The 17,964-nt window shown below is 32.0% G+C and overlaps 1 protein-coding gene and 1 long non-coding RNA gene across 5 annotated transcripts in view; both read right to left on the bottom strand.

Annotated features, from left to right (window-relative positions):
* Window positions 1-12,464, bottom strand: part of LOC139484730 (protocadherin-11 X-linked-like) — a 64,753-nt gene extending 52,289 nt beyond the window's left edge. For 2 of the 4 annotated variants that reach the window (XM_071268625.1, XM_071268632.1), the window contains exon 1: window positions 1,946-2,084. The gene's annotated coding sequence lies outside the window, so the exon portion shown is untranslated. Of the gene's footprint in view, window positions 1-1,945; window positions 2,119-2,581; window positions 2,696-12,379 lie in introns of those variants that run through there. The other 2 variants (XM_071268624.1, XM_071268631.1) reach the window with 2 other exon arrangements.
* On the bottom strand, window positions 9,927-11,268 carry LOC139486887 (uncharacterized). The gene is made up of 2 exons (XR_011655668.1): window positions 10,870-11,268; window positions 9,927-10,488 (listed from the first exon to the last, which is right to left on the bottom strand). It is a non-coding gene; the product is annotated as an uncharacterized lncRNA (long non-coding RNA).
* Window positions 12,465-17,964: the final 5,500 nt, after the last annotated feature.

The following is a 17,964-nucleotide window of genomic DNA, read 5'->3' as shown; positions in this document are numbered from 1 at the left end:
AAAATGCGCAAAGTTCCATTGATTTCTAGTTTGTTTAAAATTCTAAAAAACATAATCATAAATGGTACATTTATTTACACAATTCCACAGCACTAATTTGTTTATTTCAAACAAATTCAAAGTTTTTGAACTTAAAAGATTTCATAATTACGAACACAATGTAGATTTTAATCAACCAATCAAATAGATGACAATCAGCTTATCACAGGTGTGTTAGCTGATACACATCATTCCAAACAAGATAAAAAGCAAGTAATTAAAATAAAAAAATAAAATGTTTAAATCTTTGATCAATTCCAACAGATATTCAATCTATCACCTGCATAGTCCACTATTGGGTGTATATAATAATAAATCTAATTATTCAGTTGAAATGAATTGTTTCTCAGAGTGGACACAAAATGTGTCAAATTTCATAAAAAGTAGAATGTGTCTGAGGACACAAATGCCCATGCTCAAACTTTGCAATTTTTTAAATTATAAAGGGGCATAACTCTACAATGGTAAGTGACTTACTGTCCATATTTAATCTGGCATAACTCTACAATGGTAAGTGACTTACTGTCCATATTTAATCTGGCATAACTCTACAACAGTATGTGACTTACTGTCCATATTTAATCTGGCATAACTCTACAACGGTAAGTGACTTACTGCCCATATTGAATCTATATCTTTAATTTTCATGAACTTTGGGTAAGGCAAACTAACGTTTAAGTGTGGAAATGAGAATGAGACTGAAGGAAGTACAGATGGAAAGATGGACAGAAGAATGGTCAAGGGTAACACTTAATTCTGATGTTGTCTACAGCAGGGGCATAAAAAAAGATATTTATCATTTCCTTTATTCTTAAAAAATCAATGCCAAAGCAAATTCTAAATGAGTCATTAGGAAACAAGATGTTAATACTGTACATTGGTACATTAGACTAGACCTAACCAGATACTGGCTGAACAAATATATCAACGAGACAAAATCATTTATCAAATGGTTAAACCAATTTATAAGAACAGTCACTCATTAGACAGGCTAAACTGGCTATGGCTTAACTAGTTTATATATATATAGACTATAATCTATCGAACTGGACACAACATATGGTTAAACCAGTTTATAAAATCTATAATCTATCAGACAGGCAAAACTATGTTTGTATGGTTTCACCAGTCACTCCCTATGTTGTGTAAAGAAGGAAATTTAGTTTGCTGGTGTTTTAACTTACTGTATGCCTTCTATTCTTACATTATTTATATGAATTCTACAAGAATCACCATTTTCTATTAATTTTTGGAATGCAAGTTTACCCTAAATGAAGGGTAAAATATAGTCAAATTTCTAAGCTTTGAAAAATATATGACTTGGATTAAATAAAAAATCATATCAATCTTCCATAAAATTCTAAATGACAAAGGAGTTTAAAATCTTCATGTAATATTATCTCAATAATAAAATTAAGGAAACAAGTATCAAATCTTTAACATGCAATTTGTATATAGTCAATTGGTACTTTTGGATTTAGTTTACAAAGCACCAATTAAATATAACTGGTAAAATGTGAATTTGAATGTTATCTATCAATACCATCTAAATATCTAAATAATGAAGTGATGTCAACTTTCACTGATTAAAAAACTTGACAGCATTTAAACTTGAGTGAAAAGTGATTTAAATACTTTCCTTTTTTTCCTGGTATGGTTATCAAACCCAGAATTAATCCCTTTGTCTCTTTCAAGTTAGAAACTAAACAGGTATTGTATTTTAATGTGCAATGCAAGTGTCAATCTGTAAAATGCTTATAAAAAATCTAAGTAATTTGTTTATAAGTGTTTAAGTTAAAAAAAAATCTAATTTAAATTGAGAACATCTGTTACCATTGGTATATAAGGTATCACATCTGTAAGCTGGGTACATCCATATTAAATGTTTTCATCAGCGTTGACCTACCTTGGTGTTTATAACTTTACACAATTCTGTCTCTGCTTGGCTTCTTTTCTCATCAGTATAATCTGTTTCTCATCAATGTTTGCACGGATGGTCCAATGAAACCCTGGCATCAAACAGTTTAAAGCTGTCTCGGCCCACCAATTCAAATAACACTGGTACGGATGAATTCTTAACTGCAAAAGAATGAAATATGTAAAGATGACTGAGAGAGAGAAATGGGATATACCATAATGACATGTTACACATAGAATATAATTATATAGGTATTGTTAAACAAACCATTAGCTGTTTTCATCCCTATATGGCAGATATTATTATAAGGCTCTTATCAGGAAAAAGAAACAAAAATTTGACAGGATGAACTCGCTACAAAGAGTCAACGGTGGTCAGTCTCAGCTAGTCAACCTTTCATAAATAGAATTAACAAACAATTCTGACATTTATTATCTCAAAGAAAATATACAAACTGCTGTGAAATTCGTACTATTAAAATTTATATCTTTAAAATGTAACTTACTATGCGACTGTATAAAAATTGGCTTTTTAATTGAAATAAAACAATTATAATACTTTTCACTCCTCTATTCATCAAAGTAGTTAAGTTTAAAATCATTCATATATATCGAATTACGCTACTGTGAATCATGCTGCTGCCTTTTCTCTGGTACCATTATACCATGGGAACCAGTCTTTTATTATAGTTCACCATCACTTTCCATAACAGTTGCCACTGCAGCTTACATCTACAAACTGAAAAGAAAGAAATATGGAATATGTGAAATGAAAATATCTATACATTTTTCGATACATGTAATGCAATGTTTGAGATTTACTCCAAAACTTTTGAATAACTAGACCAAAGTGCACTTGATCAATGGTAACATTGATTATGTTGTGTATGTAATTAACATCTAGTGGTAAAATACTGCTAGGGAATAAGTTAATCATTATGTGATTTGAATATGAACTCTTCTTATACAAAACCCACTGCGTTTGTGTTAAATGTGGTTTTAATTAAAGCATTACAAACTTAACAATTTTAAAGAACTATGACTATAAGGTCAAGGTCAGATAAATAGATTCAGACAGACATATACATGTTTACCTTACAATTGTTTTATACACCAAATATAAGTGACTTATTGCATATGCTTTTAATTGAAAAACAGACCAAAACACAAAAACTTCAAATTGACCAGTGAACCATGAAAATGAAGTCAAGGTCAGAAGATACCTGCCAGACAGACATGTGAATCTTACAATTATTCAATTCAACAAATACAGTTGATTCAGATTAATTGCTATTACTACTTGAAAACAGTCCAAAATACAAAAATTTAACATTGACTGTTGAAACATGAAACTGTCAGAGGTCAAGGTCATGTGATATCTGCCAGTCTGACATGTACCCATTTCAATCATTCCGTATTGTTGACCTACTGCTTATAGTCCAGTCGATTTGTGCAGATTTTTGACAAAATTGCTCAGATTGTGGTAAAAGCATGAAATTTAGCACAGTAGTAGTATATGTCATGGACAACATTTTAAGCTATGGACCCAATCTGAAAATCGAAATTGGCGGAAGAGGCGGCCATTTTGAAAGGCGGCCGTTTGATCTCAATAGATTAATAATAGAAAATCATGAAAATGATATTAGAGAAGATATTGACATGAAATCTGATTGATAGAATAACAGTGCTGAATCCAATTGTCTTGTAGAACAAAAGTTTTGGAAATATTACTCATATTGAATGGCAACCATCTTGAAAAATTCATTTTTTATGCCAAAATATGTAGTCATTATTCAATATAATAAAAAAAATGCATTAGGGAAGATATATATAATGTATTTGTTTGAGCTATATAAACAGGACAAAAAGCTAGCCTATCCCCCTCCCTCGAGTTATTCTTCTGTTTTGTAGCGGGTACAAAAGCATTAAAACGCGGACACAAAGAGAATCATAAAATGAACTATTACTCTGAAAGTAATATTAGTGCAACCGCTTGTTCAACTTAGAATAACAGGAGAATTGTATTTTATACGTAGAAATAAAGCAAGAAAATAGTTGTATACCTGTCGTTTATAATAGTTGGCTGATTACTGGATATTTCGTTTTGTTGATATTGTTCATTTGAAACAACTTTCAAAAACCTTGATTGCAGACATAATGAATTTTATATCATACAAGTAATGTTATAAGAACATCAACTGCTCAAATGTTCTCAATTGACGTTAACAATATCTAACAATAAATGAAATGTATATGTACATGTTTTGTCAAACCACACTCTGTTTATCATATTCTATCACATTGGCCTCCACATTAACATAGAGTAGTACAACTTAATACTGCCTTTACACATTTGCAATTCCTTAGTAACCGTGTTCACTTTGACTTATAATAAGTTAAGCGCTTGCTGGCAGTAAATTATTATATAGTCATATGGTATATTCATCACAATTGACAAGGACTGTCATCTGAGGACTTCATATATATTGATTTTTTGGTAGCCATCTTGAATGATGGCCATTTTGAAAACATGCATGTCAAATATATCATTATTCGCTAATCTTATTAATTCCCTGTTTGCATTCATACTTTTTTACTTATTTATATTGGATATTCACAAAGAGGTCAGATATGGCATGCACATGTTTACAAAATTAAGATATCAGTATCAAAATTTTATGTTACTTACACGTTTGCTTAAGTAACTTTTTAAAACAGAAATTACGTATATATTATATAATTTATGACCGAAAGTTTTTTTTTGGAAAAGATCAAAATTGTAGATTTCGAAAACACTGGAACTATATATAAGAAAAACATAATGGGCAATTAGACTGGAAGGAATGTGTTAAACGGCAAGAGAGGACATATTAGGGTTTGCAATGCCAAGCAGATACAAACAGAACAGTCATAGACATTTGAGCTGGCAATCACTCTTTTGATGCAAGCATACGAAGATGTTAAGTCTTTAATTGGTTTTCCTTTCTCACAATTAGAAACAGTTGAATGAGGGCTATGGAACTGCAGAAGCCCTCCAGAATCACAAGGCAAAATGGCACAAACCATGTCAAACAAATTTTCAGACCTCAAAATATTTCATCAGCAAAAGGGAAAACATACTTCTGATGTTGAAGATAAGTTGCCAATTGAAAGGAAACAATAAGTAACCAGACACTGTAGAGTGGAACTGGATCAAAAATAACAACGACTGCAATGTATTTTTCTGTGGTGATGTATCTGAAGATCTTCATTATACATCGACATTTTCAAATCGGCAAAAATAAGGCATGACTGTGCACTTGTACTACAAGACATATTCCCTTAGCCAAAGTAAGAGCTGGAGATGTCAAATCACTAGTATCATGCTTGATGATTGATGATTGACTTGACAACATCGCAAATAGGCAGAATAAAAGACACAGAAAGCAGAAAGAAAGCCAGGAATATTTTATCCTTGGAGTTGTGCTTTCCTAAACAATGAAATGCATTGATGGCACAGTCTGGAAGAAGTATTGTACCAATCTCCAAGCTTGCAGATCTAGCTAAATTGTACAGTAAACGCCAGGAAGATCTTGGAGTTATCATGGAAGGACGAACTGATACAACGCAGTTAACAAAATTGGAATGTAGCTGCTATATGATATCTATAAGTACACAAGCAAGATAAATTAGTGCTCTTGATTTTCAACAAATGTAATCGTGAAGCTCTGAAACAGACCTAATAAAAAAGGGTAAAAATGAAGGCATCACCATAGCCATAGCAGGCAAAATATATATGCTTGATACTAACAATAACTTTACAGGGACACTCAATAACAGCTGTTGACACGAATCAGTTCAACAGACATAAGTTTCCCTAGTAAGAATGATACAGGATGGCCAAACATCAAGGCCAATCCAGAAATATCGTCGAGTGGCAGACAAGACTAACCATTTCTCAGCTATAATAGTTCAATTGTGCAACTCGTCGTTGAAAGGATACAACTACAACTTATCAGTCCTCAGATAGAGGGTAAGATGTCTCAAAGATTGTGGAACTGATTCATTTGGAAAGCGTACATTGAATGTCCCTGTAAACCTTTTTATAGAAACAAGCTTAACTCTTCAAACTTTTCTAGTTACTTTGACTATGAAGAGGCCTTCATCATCACGACATAGCCTGTTTCACAACTTCCCCAACATATTCATTGAGAATTCAGAGAAAGACGCAACCGTTCATGTGTGGTTGCATATCATGTATGGCAGCTAGTATTCAATTTTTCAGAAGTGTTGTATTAATCATTCTTTCCATGACAACTCATATTTACTAAGAACGTTTACTGTACAATTTACCAATATCATCAATTTCAAATATTAAAACAATATATGTTCCATAATATGAGCCGTCACTGTTTTCTATCAATTTGTCGAACCCCATTCCATGGATAATAGATTCTTGACTTTTTTTCTGTGTCTCGAATTCTGTTTAATTGCCCTGTCTTGTAGTTTTAACAAACAGTTAGCATGATATCTGCTCCTGAAATATTAATCTCCAGCATTGAGTCTTGCTAAAAGAACAATGGTTAGTAGTTCAAGTGACAGTCACATACTCTATTGTCGATCATAATTGTGGAGGCTTCATGATGGTAGTCAGATACCTCATCACAATGAAAGAAAAAAATTCCTGCAATCATATTGTTTTGTTAATTCATCACAGCTCCATTGACTTGATACCTACGTATTATTCCTTTTCAACATACAGTGGTCATAACTTATATTATATACGCATTTTTTGGTGGTAAAACAGTAACTAAACTGCAATTAAAAGAATTTACGCATATTTTTTAAATACATTTATTAGTTAACATATGCATGCCTTATTTCAACACTTGGTGAATATATCCTATATGAATAGCAACAGTCATATAAATAAATGACAAGAAAAACTAGTTGTAAATGCAAATAAAGCTTAGTATTAAATCAAAAAACAATTTAGGATAGCGAATAATGATACATTTGAAATTTACGTTTCCAAAATGACCACCATTCAAGATGGCCACCTAATACTTCAATAGTCCTCAGTTGATATCCTTTGTCATAAGATATACGAAAGTTTATCAAAACTGGTAAAGTAATATATTTTTCATATTTTTTTTAATAATTTTTATTAATTTTTTGGACATGATTTCAAAATGGCCGCCCAAAGCCGCCATTTTGATTTTCTGAATTGGGTCCATAGCTATAAATGTTAGTTATGACCTCAACTAACACTCTGCCAAATTTTATGCTTTTACCACAATCTGAGCAATTGTTTCACAAATCGACTGGACTATTATAACATTTTTGAAACGGACCTTATCAGGAAACTTTAACCTATAACACTGATCCATGAAATGAGGTTGAGGTCCAAGTGAAATGAACACATTGCAAGGAATCCATATATGGGCGTTTTTTAATAAAAACGTACTTTCTTGTCCCAGCCACTTTAAAAAAATGTGTTTGATCTTTGCAAGTAATTTTTTGTGCAGTCAGTACATTGAATTAGATATAACATTTTTAAGCAAAGAAACAGTTTATTTTTTAGAGGGATTGATAAGATATTGATTCCTGAATGGTCCATAACAACCAAAATGGCATGTCCCTAGACCGCCTGTTCAACATTCATACTCTCAACATGCTCAAATATCGTAAAAAAATGTAGAAATAAATATTGATTTTACTTAATATAAGTTCTTTAATAATTCAAAAGTATGTTTAGAGCCAACATATTTTAATAAACAGCTTTTAACATAGGATTTTTTATTTTAGAAGGTGTGTCCCTAACACAATGTCCACTACGAAACGAAGTCATTAAAACTTGCTTATAAACAGTTTTATAAAATCAATGTAATTTTTTGTTTGCAAGAGATATAAACATTTTTTTGATTGAGTTAAGTCTGCCAATTGATATTTTATCGTATGTTTTTCTTTGTTGTGATGTTATGCTATTGTTTCAGAAAAAGGGAGAAGGTTTGGATCCATTAAAACGTTTAATCCCGCTGCAAATGTTTGCACCTGTCCTAAATCAGGAATCTGATGTACAGTAGTTGTCGTTTGTTTATGTAATATATACGTGTTTCTCGTTTCTCGTTTTGTTTATATAGATTAGACCGTTGGTTTTCCCGTTTGAATGGTTTTACACTAGTAATTTTGGGGCCCTTTATAGCTTGTTGTTCGGTGTGAGCTAAGGCTCCGTGTTGAAGGCCGTACTTTAACCTATAATGGTTTACTTTTTAGATTGTTATTTGTATGGAGAGTTGTCTCATTGGCACTCACACCACATCTTCCTATATCTATTAGGGTCTTACAAAAGAAGTGATGCTTTTATAACGGCAATTAAACTGTTGGTAAGAAAAATTGAGCACATCAAATGGACCAGAGTGATGCCGTATTTATGTAAATGTCCACTACGAAACGGGTCAAATCTCCTTCAGTAACTGGTTTTAAAATTATAAAAAAAATATCAGTATATGTAGCTTAATAACGCTTTGATGAATACAGTCAGTCTTGTTACTATTGCAATATTGGGGTTGTGAGAAAAAAATAAAACATGTGAATACGTCCCCTACAAAACGGTCCCCTACGAAACAAGTTTGGGAGAAAAACATTTCGTAGTGGACACTACCACTACCATGCAGTCTTTTTTACTCTTTTTTTCAATTATATTTGTGCAAAGCAAATACCAAGGGTTAGTTTCATGTAAGTTTTATTATGTTTTTATTAACATAGAATAGGGTTGATGTCAACTACGAAACTTTTTGTCCACTACGAAATGGTTTTGTCAACTACGAAACGCATCAAAATGTCCACTACGTAACATGAGTTGTACCTTCATATGTGAAGTACTGTCTAATCTTTATCGATAAAAAATGGTTCTCCAATTCAGAAAAAAATGAGATTTTTCTAGAATATAAAGTAAACAAACTGGAATGTCTATAGGAAACATTTAAAATTGCAAAAATATGTGTGTTTAGAAGCAGTTTCGTAGGGGACTTTTGAAACAGTACACAAATTATGAAAATAATGTCATTTTAAAGAGTATTTAAGATTGCACTTTTTGTTTACATACAGGTCTTTAATAGAGGTGTTCAAAATAACTCTTGAAAATAAATTTTAGACTACTTGATTTTCCATTTTTCTTAGGTCTGAAAGGAACGTTTTTATTGAAAAACGCCCATATACCTCATAAGTGAGAAAATCCCAAGACAAAATAAATCTAACTTCTCCTGATTTAAAAAGAGGTTTAATCATATTATTACTTTATCATATTTAATAATATGTTTAAAACAAAGTTTGTAGTATACATTCCAAGGGAAATAACTCAAACACAACAAATGTTAGAACTGCATTCAATACTTTATTAAGTCAGGGTTATCTTGAAAATATAGCATTTATGGGATATCATGTACAACCTTTTTTTAACACACGATGGTGTTATATAAGAAATGAGGAAAATCCTCTGTACTGTGTTAAAGGCTTTATCTTAAGTCAACAAAACAACAATATAATTGCTTTTTTGCCCTTATGTTAAAACATAAATTATTCACAATAGATTTAAAGGTATAAACATCGTAGATTTTTCTGTTAGCTCTTCTAAAGACTCTTTGGTTTTTACATAGTATCTTGTTAATTTCAAATAAATCTAATCTGTTGCATAGGATCTTTACAAACAACTTACTTAGACAACTAGAAATTGCTATGTAACAAAAAAAGTAAAATCACAAAAAAATTAAATACTGAACTCCGAGGAAAATTCAAAACGGAAAGTCCCTTATCAAACAGTTTTTATGGTCATATGGACAATTGGTAGAGCTAATTATTCTGAACATATTTTTTTCCTTTCAGATTTCTCTTTTTATATGTTACAAAAAATAATAGATAAAACTTGCTTTTTACCCCTATGTTTGTGAGAGTCGTGTTTTACGGGGGTTCCATAAACGACAAGTCTAGGGTTCTTTGACATCACTTTATTAAGTAAACATAGGAATAAATAAATAACCCTGCAATAACAATAGCATATAGTTATTACAATTATCAATATCACAGTCTTATCAAAGTCTTATACTATAAACATATAAATATTATACTGGCGTAATAACAATGTTACAAGATCGCATATAATATTCTATTCCGTATACAATAAACTATACTGAGTACCAAGAATGCGGTGACATTCACAATATGCAATACACTCGCAATTATATCTTTCTAAATACAAATGCATGCTTTTGATAAGTCGTATCAAATAGTATATCATTATAATCAACCAAGCGTATTATAAACAAGTCGAATGTATTTCATAAACGAGTGTCATTTATAAAACCTTTAGCATACAAAGGTTATTATATGTTCACTATAGTATTCTATTAAGTTCGTATGCACTACTGTAAAGTGAAATATCTATGTAGGTACAACATAATATAATATGACCCTTACCAATCTGTGGAACTAGGTTATAAATCTAACATCTACAGTACAACCAGTATGTTACAGGGACATCATAATCTATGTGTCCTGAAAATAATACACAATAGTAAATACTAGGATCTAGGAAAATAGTGATCCCTTATATAAAATACAACATATTAAAGACTGATATAATAAAATCAAGCTATTACACAGAATTACCATATATGACAATATGAATGCAATTGTCAATGTGACGTCATAGATCCATAACCGAAAGGTCAAGGTCACTTTCAAAATCATTCGTAAATCTCCCTTTCTACATTCAAACTACAGATTCAAATCATATATTCTCAGATTAATACATCGACTGTCTTACTCCTATCATATCTAAGGTCTATGGGCATACTTACCTATAAACGGGCAGAATTGTATAGCATGCACTGCATACGCCTTTCATACACCACAAAGAATATAAAATCTACTTACCAGATATAAAGAATGTAATTTCCAATAACTACAATTGTTCCAAAGTATGGAAACTTCAGTGAGTAATAACGAGCACTAATTATAATGTTTCTATATAAGTTTCATCACTATATACGGTTTAAACAATAAGAATATATTAAATTTGTATGTCTCCAATTTTCAAGAGTGAACCACCATTACTTTATTTCCAAAATCTGAGGTGTGTCCAGAATGACCAATAAGAACTGACCATAAAGGTAAACAAGGTGTGACAATTAATTTACTAATGAGTTGGACAGGTAGATACTATTACAACTATGCCCAATGAAGTATGACTGACTAGAACTTTCATACATTTTAAGGTGTGAAGAGATAATGAACTATAAATCAAAAGATCAAATAATCAAAGTGAAGTAATCAAGTCTAATATCTGGCATATCATAAAATGTAAAATACTAATAAATGAAATGCGTAAAAATATACTCTGTCACATGTTCTTTTATAGATATCAGCTATGTTGGTTGGTTGTCTGGGTTATCTGACACACTTTTTACCTAGATACCCTATTGATGATGGTGGCTTAGATTGGTTAAATTTATCTCAGTAGTTGCAGGGGAGAAGATTTTTGTAAGTTTACAAAAATTGTCAAAACTTACTATGAAGAGCCATAACTCCTAAAGGGGTCAACTGACCATTTTGGTTATGTTGACTTATTTGTAGATCTAATTTTGCTGCTTACAGTTTATCTCTATGTATTATAATATTCAAGATAATAACCAAGAATTGGAAAATTTCCATAAAATTACTAATTGTGAGACAGCAACCTATCAACAGGTTGTCTGATGCATCTGAAAATTTCTGGGCAGATAGGTCTTGATATGATGTGAACATTTTCATTAGGTCAGATTGTTTTAAATGCTTTAGTTTCAGAGATATAAGCCAAAAACTACATCCCCCTTGTTCTAGTTTTAGCCATGGTGACCACCTTGATTGATATTTTTATATTAAATATCCTAAGGATGATTGAGGCCAAGTTTGGTTTGATTTGGTTCAGTAGTTTCAGAGGAGAAGATTTATGAAATAGTAAACGGATGACGTTGAAGACGACTAAGACGAATGCCAAGTGATGAGAAAAGCTCATTTTGCCATTTTTGGCCAGATGAGCTGAAGACGACTAAGAGGAATGCCAAGTGATGAAAAAAACTCACTTTGCCCTTTTTTGGCCAGGTGAGCTAAAACACATGAAAGTCTAAAAAAGGGAAGAATAGGCAACTTGACACTAAAAAAGGCTGAATGACAGATGATGTATAAAAGTCAGGATAAACTATAAAAAAAAAAGCCAGGACTGAATAGAGTAAAAAATAATAAAGCAGGTCAAAATTTGTCATCCTATCCACCAAATAAAAATCAAATGGTAGCTTGCATTCCGGAGATCAGTCTCCAATATAACAATATTGTTAAATTTCAATGTAACCATAGCCAGTGCCAGAGAATTATCCTGTTGCAGGATACCTGGGAAAAGTATTCTAACACATAAGTCCCAGATGATACCATACACCTGTAGGTTGTCATTTGGCAAACCTTTACACATTGCCATTGTCTTGTCTTGTGTGAACATCCTTCCTGACAAAGGCACACCTCTGGTTACAGAGTAGAATGTACGGAAGCCTTTTAGGGCCATGCTAGTCTACTTTTTACAATTTGATATAGATTCAGATTCAATAGTTTATTAAAGTCTCCCCACATACAATTATAAACTTGATATAACAAATTATTAATTTGATATAACAAACAAGTGTGGACACAGATGAGTGTGGATAGTATGTTTTGATGTTTGACAGTGTTTTATAATAAAAGTAGTTCTATGTTTTTCCTACACCTAAATGCGTTCAAGCTTAGCGAAAGGCCGTAAGACATAATCAGTCAAACAAACTTTTTAAGATTAACTCTTTAAGGAACAATCGTTTTCATTGGTCAATTCAAACCTTCGATCTCACACCTGCGAAAATCGAACACACGTACTATAAACGTTGAATAGACTGATCAATATTTACGTCGCCGTATGTGGTCAAGGTCGTTTAAAGCTTTCATCGTCGTATTCGCGTACATGGTTGTGTTCTTGATTATCCAATTTCATTTCTAGCTTTTATACATGTATACGTGTAAAGTTCATTGATTTTATAATTTTGAGCAATAGTGACATTTCAGACTTTAAAATCTGATTTTCGTTTCCCATCGAAACATTTAATTCAACTGTCTGCTCTCTGGATTAAGGGACGACATCAAAAGTTCAATGTAGGATAAAAAAAAACTTTATTCACATAACTTTTTCACTGAACCCCCTCCCCTTCTAAACTTAATTTGGAAAAACTTCATTTACCAATATGGATTTATGTAAAATCGGTGTCAAATAAACAAAAATAGCAGCACTTTTCACTCCCAACCAACAAATTATTTGATTTTTTTTTTATCTTACATTGATCTTTTGATTTTGTCCGTAAGGGCTACCATTTTATTTTGATTTATGTGGGGGACTTGAATGGAACATTTTGTCCTGCATTTTTTTAGTTGTAATCTCTTTCCTGTCTTTTTAATTTTCAGTCTATTCAGTCCTGCCTTTTTTATTATTTTACGGTAACCGTACTTAACTACACAAATAACCAAATATATGATATAAAACTTTTTGCTGATGACACCTCAATTTATATAGTGGTTGATAACGAATATGAAGCGGCAGAAAAGCTAAATAAAGATATTGAGAAAATACATAATTGGTCTAAGCAATGGCTTGTCAATTTCAACCCTAACAAAACAGAAATAATGACCATTTCAAAGAGGCATCATAAACCCCACCACCCGCCAGTGTATATGAATAATAATATCATAAAAGAAGTTGAGTCGCACAAGCATTTAGGGGTAATTATAAATGAAGATGGAAGCTGGAACAATCATGTAAAAATGATTATTGATAAGGCTATTCCTAGATTAGCATTATTTCGAAAGTTAAAGTTTAAACTTAAAAGGAAACATTTAGAAACTATTTATTTATCTTTCATACGCCCAGTCTTAGAATATGGGGACATTGTCTGGGATAACATACCTAATTATTTAAAAACATCTCTGGAAAACTTACAACTAGAAGCAGCAAGAATCGTTACAGGTGGTACTAAGGTAACATCGAGACAGTTGCTGTACGATGAAACCGGTTGGGAAACTCTCCAGTCTCGGCGTGATAAACATAAGTTATTAAAATTTCATCAAATGTTTCACGGAGATTGTCCTGATTATCTTTCTGTTTTAGTTCCAAATCAGAGACTAGATCTACACGACCACAGGACTAGGGGGTCTTCAAATTTACAAACTGTATTATGCAGAACAAGCTATTATCAAAAGTCATTTCTACCAGTCGTAGTAAACCTTTGGAACAATATTCCTGACGACATTCGTCTAAACCAATCAAAATCGGGTTTTAAAACTTATCTTTCTCAAAATATTAATAAAATACCGATATATTTTCACTTCGGCTGTAGAAGAGAACAGATATGCTTAGCAAGACTAAGGCTCCAGAGTAGTGTTCTAAGGGACCATCTATTTAAAAAAAATCTAATCGAGAACTCACTGTGTTCCTGTGGTCGAGTAGAAACTACCTCTCATTATTTCTTCAAATGTCCAAAATATAATGAAATTCGAAGGGATACTATCGGGACGATCTCTTGTTCTAATCTTAAGATTATTTTATATGGGGATAGTCTAAAAGCTGACGAGGACAATATGCAAATATTTCATAAAGTTTCTGAATACATTAATAAAACAAAACGTTTTGAAAGTTAATCTAGTATGTGTATATATATATTATATATTTAGACTTTTTTTTTTAAATATGATGTTAAATCGAGTGGATGACCCGGTGTAGTTGGTTGTGGTCGGACGTGTGTGTTGGTTCCAGTGACTGTCTAGAAAAGTAAATAAGAGTTGACTGTTTCTTGTTTTTTTTATTTTTTTTATTTTTTTTCTTTTTTTTTCTCACTTTTTATTTTTTTCCTTTATTTTATTTGTTGTATTTTTTTATTTTTTGTGTGTGTGTGTTTATTTATTCAATGTATCATATGCTACCATAAAATGAATATACTGTTGGCACGTAATATTGTATGCTAAATAGATGTTTTTTGTTTTTTTAGGGAGACGGATTTATAAAAGTTTTTCCAAACTTGTTTCCGAATCCCATATTTGTACTTTATGTAACATTGTAATATTTGTCTTGAAATTGTTTATTAATAAATATTGTTTAAACTAAATAACCAAAGATTACATACTGACGACATTGCTCGATTTTTTTCTAGTATTAAAATGGGTCTGTGTTATAAACTTTTATGTACACTTTTAATATTCTTTCGCAAGTTTTAGGTATTCGACATAGGATAGTGTGAATTATTTTCCTGATTCAGTTAACTTGATTTTGAAAAAAAAAAATCCCGAAATTCTAAGTAAATTCAGAACATGTACTCAACCATGCTTTGTTTGGAAAAAATGGAGATGACAAACCATGACACAGTGGAAGGAAAGGTTCTTTATAAACTCCAGCGATATACTTCATGAATTTATAATTAACTGTTTTGCTATTCTTGGTTGAAAAAACGAACGTAAATTTTATAATGAAAACATTTAAATAGAAACATAGAAAACAATCAGTTTTTAAAAGCGTGTTTATTCATTTAATATATTGATAAAAGGTGAGTTCCTTTTTGTACATGCATTTAGTCGTCCGTAATTTCTTGTGATTTCGATTATCAGTTTATCATACATGTGATGATTTTGTATTTCATTTTAAATACGCATCCATACTACCATAGATCACTGTGGTGGATAGTTCAACAATGTTATGTAAAGCTTTATTCTTACAGTATGAAATTAAAAGAAAACTGTTCATCCAATTTATATCGAAAACAGTACATTTATATTGTTTATTATAAACTTAGATATTCCTCATACGTATTTATTTATTATTTAGTTTCACACAGAGGCGGATTTAGGGAGGGGACGCCCCCGCCCCCTTTTTTGGGAAACAAATGGTTGCTTATAAAGGGAATCACTGAAGCGTGACTGGAGCGGGGCTCCTCTTAGGCAGTCAGTGGGTCCCCACTTATGAAAATTTCTAGATCCGCTACTGCACATACAAACGCAATAATCTTCGATGATGTAACATTTCAAAGTTTTTTACACCAACATGCCTTTGCTGAATTCATGATTCACGTGCAAAAATGATACGATTATTGTTTTTTTTTCTTTTTTTTCTACCTTTTGGGGACAATTTTCTCCGTTTATACGTTATTTCTGAATGACCAAACGCTTAGCTTCTGTGTATCTTTTTATAGCATGAAAATAATAAAAGAGGAATGTGCAACCCAAAAAATGGTTGCTTATAGAGGGAATCACTGAATCGTGACTGGAGCGGGGCCCCTCTTAGGCAGTCAGTGGGTCCCCACTTATGAAAATTTCTAGATCCGCCACTGCACATGCAAACGCAATAATCTTCGATGATGTAACATTTCAAATTTTTTTACACAAACATGCCTTCGCTGAATTCATGATTTACGTGCACAAATGATACGATTATTGTTTTTTTGTTTCTACCTTTTGGGGACAATTTTCTCCGTTTATACGTTATTTCTGAATGACCAAACGCTTAGCTACTGTGTATTTTTTTATAGCATGAAAATAATAAAAGAGGAATGTGCAACCCATCATAAGTTAATATAAGGGATCAGTATTATTAGATATTTATTATAAGTAAATACGACATTGTCAGGATAATAACCTAGCGTCAGTTAATGGAAGAAATGAAAGTGGTTCATATATTCATTCTTATAAAAGCGGTACATTTACTTTATTTTATCCTTATATTTTTCATAATGCGGTACAAGATAATTGTGTTGCTGCATGCATAAAGAACTCCAGTATAATATTTCGACCCTTCTTAAATTCACAAAATATCTGTTAAATTCTTTTGACCAAAGATTTGTAAACTATTTACGTTCGTAGTAACATAGTACATTCCATTGTCGGTCATCTGTGTCAATTCACGTGCATACTGCGATTGTTTGTTGTATTTGAATCTTTCGGCCAATGAAATGAGACGTTACAAGTTGTTTGTTTGTGATACGCCAGAATGTTATCAATGAACTATCAAACGCTAAACTTGACTGCATTTCACTGTATATGGTGTTTAACTGTGTTGCAGGATGACAACCAACCTGAGCATTAGGAGTGTTGTTTATTTTATATTTAGTATTTATGTTCAAGACCGGCATGAAACACTTATTGCATTGGTTACCAAATGATTATGATAGAATATGTTCCACATCTTTGATTTTTGATACATTTTATATTAGCTAGGAGAGCAACACATAATAGGTTAAATTTTTCGTGTGTTTTTATTAAATGGGAGATGATATCTTAGAACATGATATAAGGTCAACCAACTCGTGATGGCGTCCGTAAAATTTACGAAGGGATGATTTCAACTTCACCATTTGGAACTCTTGGTTTAATAGCTTCCTTGTGAGCAGCAAACCTCTATCAAGAAAATCATGATAAGAAATGCAAGCACGGGAATATCGTATCAATTGGGAGATATATACCCCGTATGCAGGTGCTGCTGGAATGTTGCTACTTAGAAATGGAAAGTTCACAATTGGAAAGCTGAAATCATCTCTTTTGTCGTAAAGTCTTGTTTTCAACCGACCCTCATTGTCAATTTCTAGTTCGATTGGATAGATGCGTTCCACATAGTCACCAAATTTTGAATTGTTTAGTGAAAGAACATCATCTATATAGCGGAAAGTATAGTTAAAGGATATTGCTAACTTCTTATCTTTCTTCCTAAGAAGTTCCTGCATGAAGTCAGCCTCATAATAATAAAGAAACAAGTCGGCGAGTAGAGGGGCACAGTTTTTTCCCATTGGAATGCCGACAGTCTGTTGAAAAGCACGTCCTCCGAACGTAACAAATATGTTGTCAATCAAGAAATCAAGCATCTTGATAATATCAGTTTCAGAGAATTTTTTGTTTGAATCAGAGTGATTCTTTACAAAGTAGGATTTATCCCTCCCTAAGACA

The sequence above is a fragment of the Mytilus edulis genome, chromosome 8, assembly GCF_963676685.1.
Source record: "Mytilus edulis chromosome 8, xbMytEdul2.2, whole genome shotgun sequence".
Classification (NCBI taxonomy): Eukaryota; Metazoa; Mollusca; class Bivalvia; order Mytilida; family Mytilidae; genus Mytilus; species Mytilus edulis.
Note: the sequence above shows the minus strand (reverse complement) of the source record. Positions and strands in the feature narration are given on the sequence as shown.